The sequence below is a fragment of the Silene latifolia genome, chromosome Y (genome assembly GCF_048544455.1).
Source record: "Silene latifolia isolate original U9 population chromosome Y, ASM4854445v1, whole genome shotgun sequence".
Classification (NCBI taxonomy): Eukaryota; Viridiplantae; Streptophyta; class Magnoliopsida; order Caryophyllales; family Caryophyllaceae; genus Silene; species Silene latifolia.
This window is the reverse complement of record NC_133538.1, coordinates 288,925,207-288,935,366: the sequence shown is the minus strand read 5'-3', so window position 1 is coordinate 288,935,366 and position 10,160 is coordinate 288,925,207.

Sequence of the window (10,160 nt, the reverse complement as noted above, 5' to 3'; positions counted from 1 at the left end):
TGAATCTCGACATTATCAGCATAGTGCTTGCAGAACTCCACCGTAATATCTTCGAAAGTGGAGAAGTTCTTAAGGTCCGATTGTAGAACCACGCCTTCGGTGTTCATCCGAGAGATTGAGCGAAAATTTCGAGAAGCATGTCGTGAGCACTCCCTTCATGCTAAGTACCCCTTATAGGCCTTAACATGGTGGACTGGATCTTCATGCCCTTAAAATTTGGGATATCAGTGAGTACCATGTTCGTGGGCAACTTATCCTGAATCGGGGCATAGGCCCTAGCATTTTCGTAATGGATGTTCTTCCCCAGGAGAGTTTCGAGACGGTCCTCAATGAACTTGAACCGTTTCTCCGGATCGGTCGAGGTGGGGTAGACGAAGAGGAATCTTCACCCAGCTTGGATTCGATTGCATCCATTCTGGTCATCATGAGGTTCACGGCCTCAGTGAGTTTGTTAACAACATCTTCCATTGCTTGAAGTCGGGTTTTTGGCGGCCTTTCTACAAGAAAACCCCGAACCGAGTCAATATTCAAATGTAAGAGCCCCTGCACACTTAAGGACACGACACCAACTTGACTCAAACAAAGACTCGACTTATGACTGACTAACCAAAAGGTTTGACTCACGGTTGGATTTAGACCTCGATTCATTTTGGACTCGATAAAACGACACGACCCAAACCATCATAACTCGAGTCTAAACTGGACTCGGTGTGACTAAACCCGTGATTGGACTAACATAGCCCATAGGTTTAAGTGAAACGCCCTAAATGGCCTAGCTTGGACGTTTCTGTGGACTATCCTAGACCAATTGGTCGACCCACAGGACTCGAAGCCCAAGAGGTGAGCTTGGGTGACCCAACAAGGTCGTGTTCTAGACTCTCGGGGCAAAACACGCCTAGCCTAACATGGCCAGGACCCGGACACGACTCGACGCATTTCATGCTTGGTTAAGGTTCGAGAAATATTTCAGATTGAATTTGAAAAAAAACGAGAGATCGATTTGAAAATGAGATTTAAAATGGGCAGCATGCCGGCTATAAAAGCTCATTTTGGGCCGAAAAATCTAGTCCTACTTGGGCAGCATTCCGCGTTTTTAAAACCATGCTATTTTGAAAGTAAGTTGCTCACAAGTTCGGTTTTGAAATCGATATGGAAAATTTGAAAAGACTCGGGAAATTCATTTCGCACATTGTCATTCTCATGTTATAAGGATGTATGCTCCTAGACATCTCTAAGTCTCGGCAAGTCTTCTACAAGAAGGTCTATGCCCTCCATCCTTTTTGGGTCTTATAGAGCAAGGGCCTTTAGGTAGAGTACCTAGAAGAGCATCCCCACCATCAAGAACCACGACGAGGCGGAGCGGAAGCAAGCAATGTGCAAGTTCCTGGCATAGTGGGACGTCGCCCCCCACGCGTCACAAAGAAGCGCTGGGACGGCCCGGGAAAGTCCTTAAGGGTTTATGCATGAATAGTAGCACTACGAGTAATGTTTTACTTTCCAATACTTTCTTTTCAAGTTTCACCTCGGAGGAAAAGACCTTAGAAACAAAGTGTAACTAGTCCTCTTTTCCCAGTGAGTCGCCAAATCAGTGGACAACGCCCGCGGGAACTGCGTCCGCGGGATCCACGCTAGGCATTATCGACTCGAGGTTCTTTCGAATCGAATTAAGACAAATTAGAGTCGCCACCAAGTTTTATGGGAACTTGGAACCGTTCAAGTCAACTTTACACCTTTCGTCGAAAAGCATAAAGCCAATCGACTACGAGTGATTAAAGATAAAGACTTGTACTCTATATCACTCGATTTGAATGACTCTCGTAATCCAATGGTATTTAGACGGATCCACAAACCATAGATCTTGAGTAAGGGGTGAGGGTACGTGTTAGGAAGCCCATAAGGACACCTAACCCCGCCCATCGATAACGGCCTCTACTAAGTCAAGTATTGGATTTCAAACAAGGTCGTAGCTACTGCGATATATGATATGGAAACATCGTTTTAAAACCCTAACATGTGAGGTTTCTATGTCGATTGAGATGCAACTAAACTAACTTTGTCAAAGTTTTAATTTAGCATGTGGGTTGATTGATCTAACAACACATAAAATAGAGCAAACAAGGCTTAAGGGGAATGGGGGAGCCGTTGGGATCTACCCTATTACAACCCAGGCATTTCATGCCGACACAACGAGAAATTAGAGACACAACTCGATCTAAATACAATTGCTATATACGACACCATACACGACACATGGCCATTCGGCCTAGGAAAACGTGCACAAAGGGGTGGCCCACGGTTTACATAACTCACGGCCTTGGGTCACTCCTCGTAATGCGTGCTTTCGCTTAATCTTATCGAATTAGACATTAGGCCACACACCAAAGCATGCATTAGCATAAATCGGGCCATGTCGCTTTAAACAACATGCGATTTACTACGCTCCTACATGAATTGGAGCACAACTATCTAACCAAATAAGACTAAGGTTTTTGAAGAAGTTTTGACTCGATAAAAGTAAAACAAACTTGAAAATTACAACTCGATGAACAAACTATAAATTACAAGCTACAAAACAACAAAGAACAAATGACATTAAAAAAACGAAGCAAGAACGGCAAAAGGCACGGCCACCCTCACGGCCAAGCCACGTCCACCCTAGTTCCTAGGTTAGGTTCATTAGTTAGATCAAATGATCGCGAAACGAGTTAGGAAACGAGTTAGCAAACAAGTTAGAAACGACGTTGATCGATTGAGAAGATGTCACGCGAATGTGTATTCTACACGGCCTAAAGGGTCCAACTAGGTCACAATATTACAAGATTAACGCTTACTCATCGAGTGTCAATAGGAAGGTGCTAATCACGCACTCCTATGCTAGCGAGAAATCGAGTAAAAGGGAGATGCAATCAATTAAGTTATAGAATTGTTGATCAATTTTAATGCTTGTGTCGAAGCACCCTAACATGTCTAATTAGGTTATTTAATCGATTTAAAGCCGTCTAATTAAGTCAAATGTTAACAATCAGAGGTCGAACTAACATGTAAAGGGTCCTAGGGTAGGTCGACCAGAACGAAACAGGCAAGGGGTCGAAAGCGAGGAACGAAGTTAGGATTCGTTTTATTAATGCCCTACCTTGAACACGAGGATATGTAAATGAGATGGGGGATACGACCGACCGATGTGGCGGATTTATTTCCCATCTCAAGTCAACGCGGGTGTTCATGGTGGTACTTTAACTCATACTCGGACTAAACTAGTTTCATAGTTAACGATGTCAAACGATAAACAAAACGATAAACAATGTAAAACGAAAAATGAAAAAACAAACTTAAAAAGAACGAAATAAAAGAGAGAAGAGGAGGATTTGATGCACCCTCAACCTACATGTATCGTTGACACCGTCTTGGGTCGTAATCGATCGTAGATTTTATCTCGAGAGGCCGTCGTCGACGAAGGAACAAAGCAACAACACGTTTTTTCGCAAATCTGGACAGCAACTTTCAAACTGCAATTTCTCACTCGTTTTACGGTGAAAATTAGATTTAAAAGATGTTTTGAAAACTAGAAAGAGAGTAGAACAAAGATCTTAAAACAAACCATTCTCGTTCTGAGTTATTGGGCACGAGAAACAAGCACAAACAGAACTGGACAGACAGGAAAAGCCGCGAAAACAGAGTGTATGACACTCTGTTTTTCGAGGGGATTCGTGTACTCTCAAGGTTAATTTGGCTCGTGAATCTTTATCTAAGATGTAGATGGATGTTATGTGGTTAATTAGGAACAAGAAACTCGAATTTTAATGGAGATTTGAAGGGGAAACGAATTGTATTTCGAGAGAGACACAAACTGTTTCAGTTTGGATGTCTCGGTTTTGTCGAGGGTTTTGAGAGACAATTAGGGTTTGTTTCTATAGTTTAATGCTTGTGAGTGACGGTATTATGTATGGAGAACTTAGAGGATTGAAAGTATGGCAGGGGAGTTAAAGTAGGGTAAAAGGGAGCAACAAGCAGTCGGGCTCGGTTTGCATAGCTGCTGTCCATCAGCTATTTCGTGGGGTTTTTAGGGTTTGTATGGGGGGTTTGCTTGGTGGTTAAGCTAAGGTAATATGGGTAGGATACTAGGGTATGGTTTAGGGTTAATGGGCACGGGTTTAAGTGGTGTTTAGAGCGAGTTTGAGGCTCGGGTTTGAGCACGCAAAACAGGGGGGGCTGCTTGTGTTATTTGCGGGCTGCTTATGGAGTATTTGGGACGGGAATTGGATGGGTTTCGTGGTGGGTTTAGTGATGGGTTGTTGTGGGTAATGAGGAGCAGGAATTGGGTTGGTTGTGGCGGGTTTGGGTCAAGCTTTGAAACACACAAAACGGGTTGGAAGAGGGGAAGGGCTAACGCGGGTAAGGGGAAAGAGTTGGGCTGTTTTGTGTATGTTTGGGACGAGATTTGGAACATGGGTATGGGGTTCGAACTGGGGTTGGACAAGTGAAAGCCTAGGTCGGTTAGTGAACTCGAGATTCGTGCCAAATCGTAAAGAAAACGGGCTCAAAAACCGAGCTACGATGGAGCTCCAAAACGTGTGATCAAAACGAATTTTCAACTTTCAAAATCGATCTTTCAAATCAATTAACACGTTAAAATAAATGATTTTTCAAATTAAAAATATATTTTATTTTCAATAAAATAAATTTAAGAAAATAAATTCAAATTAAAACAATAAAATGAATTCACTTTTTTTAAAAAACATTTAATTTAAATATCATTTAAATTAATAAAATACTTCGTCGACAACGCTCATTCTACATCGTAAAACGAGCCCAAATAATGACAATGACAACTAAAGAAAACATGTGTCCTATCATCATCGGGTGTTTGTCGGGTTCTCTATAAATTCCAATATCGACGGATACGGGTATCTACAATATAACATCAATAACGGATCTATAATACCGTTATCACTACTCAAGAACCGTTATAAAACTGTTGTTAATTATGTTTATGGCAACGAGTATACTTTTAAGAAACCGTTATTATATATTAATAACGGTTTCAAACCCGTTGTCCTAGTTTGCTATTGACAACGGTTTAGTGGTTCCAAAATCGTTGTTAAATATTATCTATGATAACGATTCATTTCGTTATCTTATTTAATTAAATGTCAATATTTAACAATGGTTTTATTGCGTGATAAACCGTTGTTATATTTATCAATTGATGAAACTTCTACAACGGTTCTTCTTAAATTAACCGTTGTTAACATTTTGAAGTCGACAACGGTTATCGTTCGTTATCTTATATTTTTGGCGGTTTGAATGGGGAGGGAAAAGATGTCAACGGTTATTTATCTAAATAAAACCATTGTCAAATAATTGTTTTCAATGGGTTATTTTAACCGTTTTCGTTTTCGTTTTTAATTTTTTTTTTATTTTTAAAAAATGATTTTAGTTTGTAGCAGCTACTGGAATGCTATTTTTTAGCTGCTGCTGAAAATAGCATTCCAGCAGCTGTGCACTGCAAAAATTCAGTCTTGCATCAAAATATTACACCCCGTGATCAATTAAACCTAGTTTCAAAACAGTACAAACAGTATGATCAAAAGCCAAAACACAACTTCCTCAAAAAAACAAAAGAAGCCAATACACAATGGCTCTATATATATATATACACACACACACACACGTACAAAAGCATGAGCAAACTATTGAGACTCCGCTAATGAAACAACATAATTGGCCCACATATTTCTCATCCGATTGATGTCCTCTGGCGAATATTCTAGGGCTTTGTTGAGTATTAGTGGAAACTAAAATTCAAAATATATATAATCAAAATAGATATAATACATGGAAGTATACAGAATTGAACTCATTTTACATCTGAAATAGTTTTTAAATCACACTAACCTGTATCGGAATGGTAGAAAGTTTTCCGTCGATAACCTTTCACATGGAGTGACAAATGTAAAAGGCGCATTGTTTGTCGTCTGGTGCTTTAGGAGGCTATTATATAAATCACACACAAATCAGCTGAATTAGATAATCAACCTCTCGCATAAACATTAATTAAATGGTACGAGTAATTATTAAGAATACACTTACTATTGGCGTGATAAATTTGAGATCAGTGTTGCTTTCATATTTCCCAAAAAGACATAATTTTTTTTTTTGCTTCAAAAACACTAATTCATAAATATACACACATGCCATTATTATTTGCATATATATGGTGTAACACCCCCATACTCCAAGTGCCTTACCAGGACCACCCAGGTATAAGGATGCTACCATCTCGGTTACCCGAGGCAATGATAATCAAATAAACAATAATGAAACAACATTTAAATATAAATACTTTAGCGAAAGGTTAAAATCTCAAAACCAAAACCAAAATACGAATAAATGTTTCAAAACAACTGTCTAATCAATCAAATCGAAATGTTTATTAAACTACTAGCTACAGCGAAGACTTCTATCATCGACCGTGGCACATCCAGCTATCCCAAGAACTCGACTCACACCTCGCTCAATAACTCGCTCACCATCCCCGAATGGATCACCACGATTTTAAAAAATTAACCGGGTCGATCACTAATCACATAATTTATATAATCAATAGTACAAGAAAACAACACAGCTCAAACAATCACACACAATCACCCACACCAATCAATCTCCGTCACCGACCGTCCACCCGACCACCCCGATGGGGGGACCGCACCGTACCCACCAAATCCCCGCTCATCATACCGAGCGATAAACCTGTCCAATTAATGTGTACATCCCCTTCCGTGGCGGGTTCCACGAAGGGCGAAACTAGGGCGTGAAGCCACTCCCGCAAGTGACTCCACTCAGCCGAGAACGCATCTCGAGAATCAGAGACAAACAATCACAACCATCAACAACAATCAATCAACATCCGTCATAAAACCAATACGATAATAATCAGAAATTACACAACACCAACAATGCATTATGGGACTAATACTGAGTAGGGAAACCCTACCTGGAAAGCACAACACAATCAGACGATCTCACAGCTGATATCAAAACGCTTCCTCTACGAATCCTCCTCCTAACATACAAACATATAATCACTACCAATCATACAAAACATCGAAACCCCCAAATCCCAATATTAGGGTTTAACCAACTTTAATGAAATGCTATAAAAACGGTATATAGGACTTACCCTCGACGCAAGGATCACAACGGTATAAAGAAAGGTAAAATCCGACCTTCCAAGCTCCGAGATTTGCCAACAATGCGATTAAAGCGAATGACGTAGTTTGATTTCTCTTCTCATAGTGATTAGGTTTTAAAAAGTGTTTAAAGAACAATGACGGAAGTATTATATACTCTAATCGCATTATTAACAAAACCCGAGAAATCATCCCCCGTAAACCGGCTACTCGATCGAGTAGCCAAGGTACTCGATCGAGTGCCCCCTTACTCGATCGAGTATCCACGTTACTCGATCGAGTACCCAACAGGTCAGAAACTATTTTAAACTGCAACTCACCCTTACTCGACAGAGTAAGGCCTACTCGATAGAGTACCCAGAGACTCATAAATACGTAGTATTACATATGGCTCAAGTCATACAATAACAAATGACATTATTGAAGGTTGTAAACTTACTCAGTTATCATCATTACACAACTGTCAGAGGGTTTGACTTCGCGAGAGTAAATCCAATACACTTTTTTTGTTTCCACTTGGATTGCCAGTAGCACCCAATGCTTCCTATTTATTTTGAGACATTGAACTGTTAGTTCATTTACACGCATTTAAGCATGTTAATAATAAATTTATAGAACCGTGATTCATTACAATAATCACGTACTATACAGACATATTCTCATTGTAGGGGGCAAGCCATAGTTTTTGGACGACATCAACCGACGAGCGATACTATTGATTTGTTCTTCGTATGAAATTCTATTAACAGAGAACGCCTTAGGACTCAAGAATCCGTAGGCGTGACTAGGGACCTTCCACTCAGCGAACTGATTATTGAGATACCTATTACGCCACATGGAACGAAGATTGTCATTGTAATTGATAATTTTAACAAACATCATTATTCGTAAATGGAAATGACTAAATAGTTATATTAATAAAATTTACTTCATCCAAATCAAAATGTGAACAACATCTAAATTGTCAAGGTCGACAAATTCCATCAGTTGCTTTGGGTCCAGTATGGCTATATCAGCTGCGCCCATAACTTCTTTTTCAATGCTAATCATGACTACATTACCTGTAGGTGACCTCTTTATAGCCAGGTTGTGCAAAGCCTTCAGCGAAGCAGTTTTCATCTTTTTCATATATTCACACGATTCATAATAAGAATCATAAGCAGGCTTGCCTGCAATAACTTTCGTTAACGTAGTAGTAATTACTTTAGCTGCCATCATGGCTTTGCTTAAGTTCAGCAAATGGAAAGATTAAAGTACTTACGATGATACGTGCATTTTGTATAAGTCTTTTTAGCCTATTTTTGCACGTATTTCCATGTACTTTTGTACTGTTTATATTGCATCATGCCCCGAAATGGCTACTGTGGTTCGTCTTGTCTATTTTGCAGGAACGAACGTGAAAGTAGTAGAATCGTACCATTTTCGTCCTGTTTTGCATACATTTTGAGGAGACGGGATTTTCAGAGCGAGATACTGCATTGGGATGCGTGAAGGAATGGTCTACGAAGCAGTCGGCAACGAGTTTGGAGCTGTTTTGGAGGAAGAACACTTGATCAAAGACTTTTCTTAGTCGATCGAGTTGTTTCACAAGCTGAGGAGGTCGATCGAGTAATCTACTGTGCTCGATCGAAATGCTGGAATTCGAGGTTACTCGATCGAGTAATATTTATGCTCGATCGAGTGGGTTGCTGGCTAAAGTCCTCGATCGAGCTGTTTCAAACTGCTCGATCGAGTGGATTAGGGTTTCACGGGCCTTAATTAGTCCGTGTTACTTATTTTAGTTTATGGACTTAATTATTTTATATTTAAGCGTGAGTTAATTAGGTCATTTGGATCTTCTTATCTATCTTTCACTGCTTAACACTCTAAAACGCTGCTTTCTCTTTTCCCTAAACTTTTTCACTGTAACTTTTGCTTTCGGGTTATTTTACTTGGATCTTGTGTTCTTTACGCCGGAATTCTCGCTATTGTAATCTCTTACTCTCCCTTAATCTTAATCTTTCATTTGTTTGCATTAATTCTCTTATTAAATTCTCTTAATTTCTGCCCTAATCTCTTTTATGCAATTTTATTACAATTTCAATATGTTTGTTATTAGTTTATTCATTATTATTAATCTTGACAATATTGATAGTATGAGTAGCTAATTTAATTCATGTTGGGACTAGGGGATCTATGGTAGAATTGTGGCGATGTAGCGAATAGGTTAGATGACTTATTTGTGAGATCCTGTACCCATGGCAATTTAATTGTATTTACCGAATTAGTTGAGTGCACGCTTCTAAGTTACCCTTTAATCTGGTTAAATTTAATCATGGATCGGAAGATTTTACTAAATAGACCTGCTATGAACAGTTGACTACCCTGACGAGGACGGAAGTTAAGTTAGTGGAAATCTAGGATAGAAAGTGGACGGAAAGGACCTTTCAACATCCGTCTCACAATGAGTTATCTAGACTATTTGTAGTTGAGTCATTAGGCTACCGTAGTGAACCGAAATCCGGACATGTTCTCTCTTTATTGATATTCTTATTCTTGCTTTCTGCCCTTTTACTACTCTTATTTATTTCTCTTTCCCTTAAGCCTTTTTAGTTTAGAAAATCAAATTTGCAAACCCCAAATTGTGACCGAATAGACGGACCTTTTACAGATATCTTGCCTCCCTGTGGAGATCGACCCGACTTCCCTAGCTATATAGTTAGTTTAGTTGGTTATTTTTGATAGGTATACGACTGCCCTGTCAAATTTTGGTGCCGTTGCCGGGGAGGCAATAGCCCTATCTGTTTTTGTTTCGTTTATTTTTTATCCGTCTCAGGGAATTTTATTCCTTGGGGCAGTTCTCATTTATCTCTTTTAGTGTTGTGTATGCCTAGGTCTAACTGGCCGGACTTAGTGTCGGCTGATTCTGAGCCAGAGCGACTGTTTAGGCATAAACTCCGTATGCAAAGAGAATCACGAAAGGAAGACTTG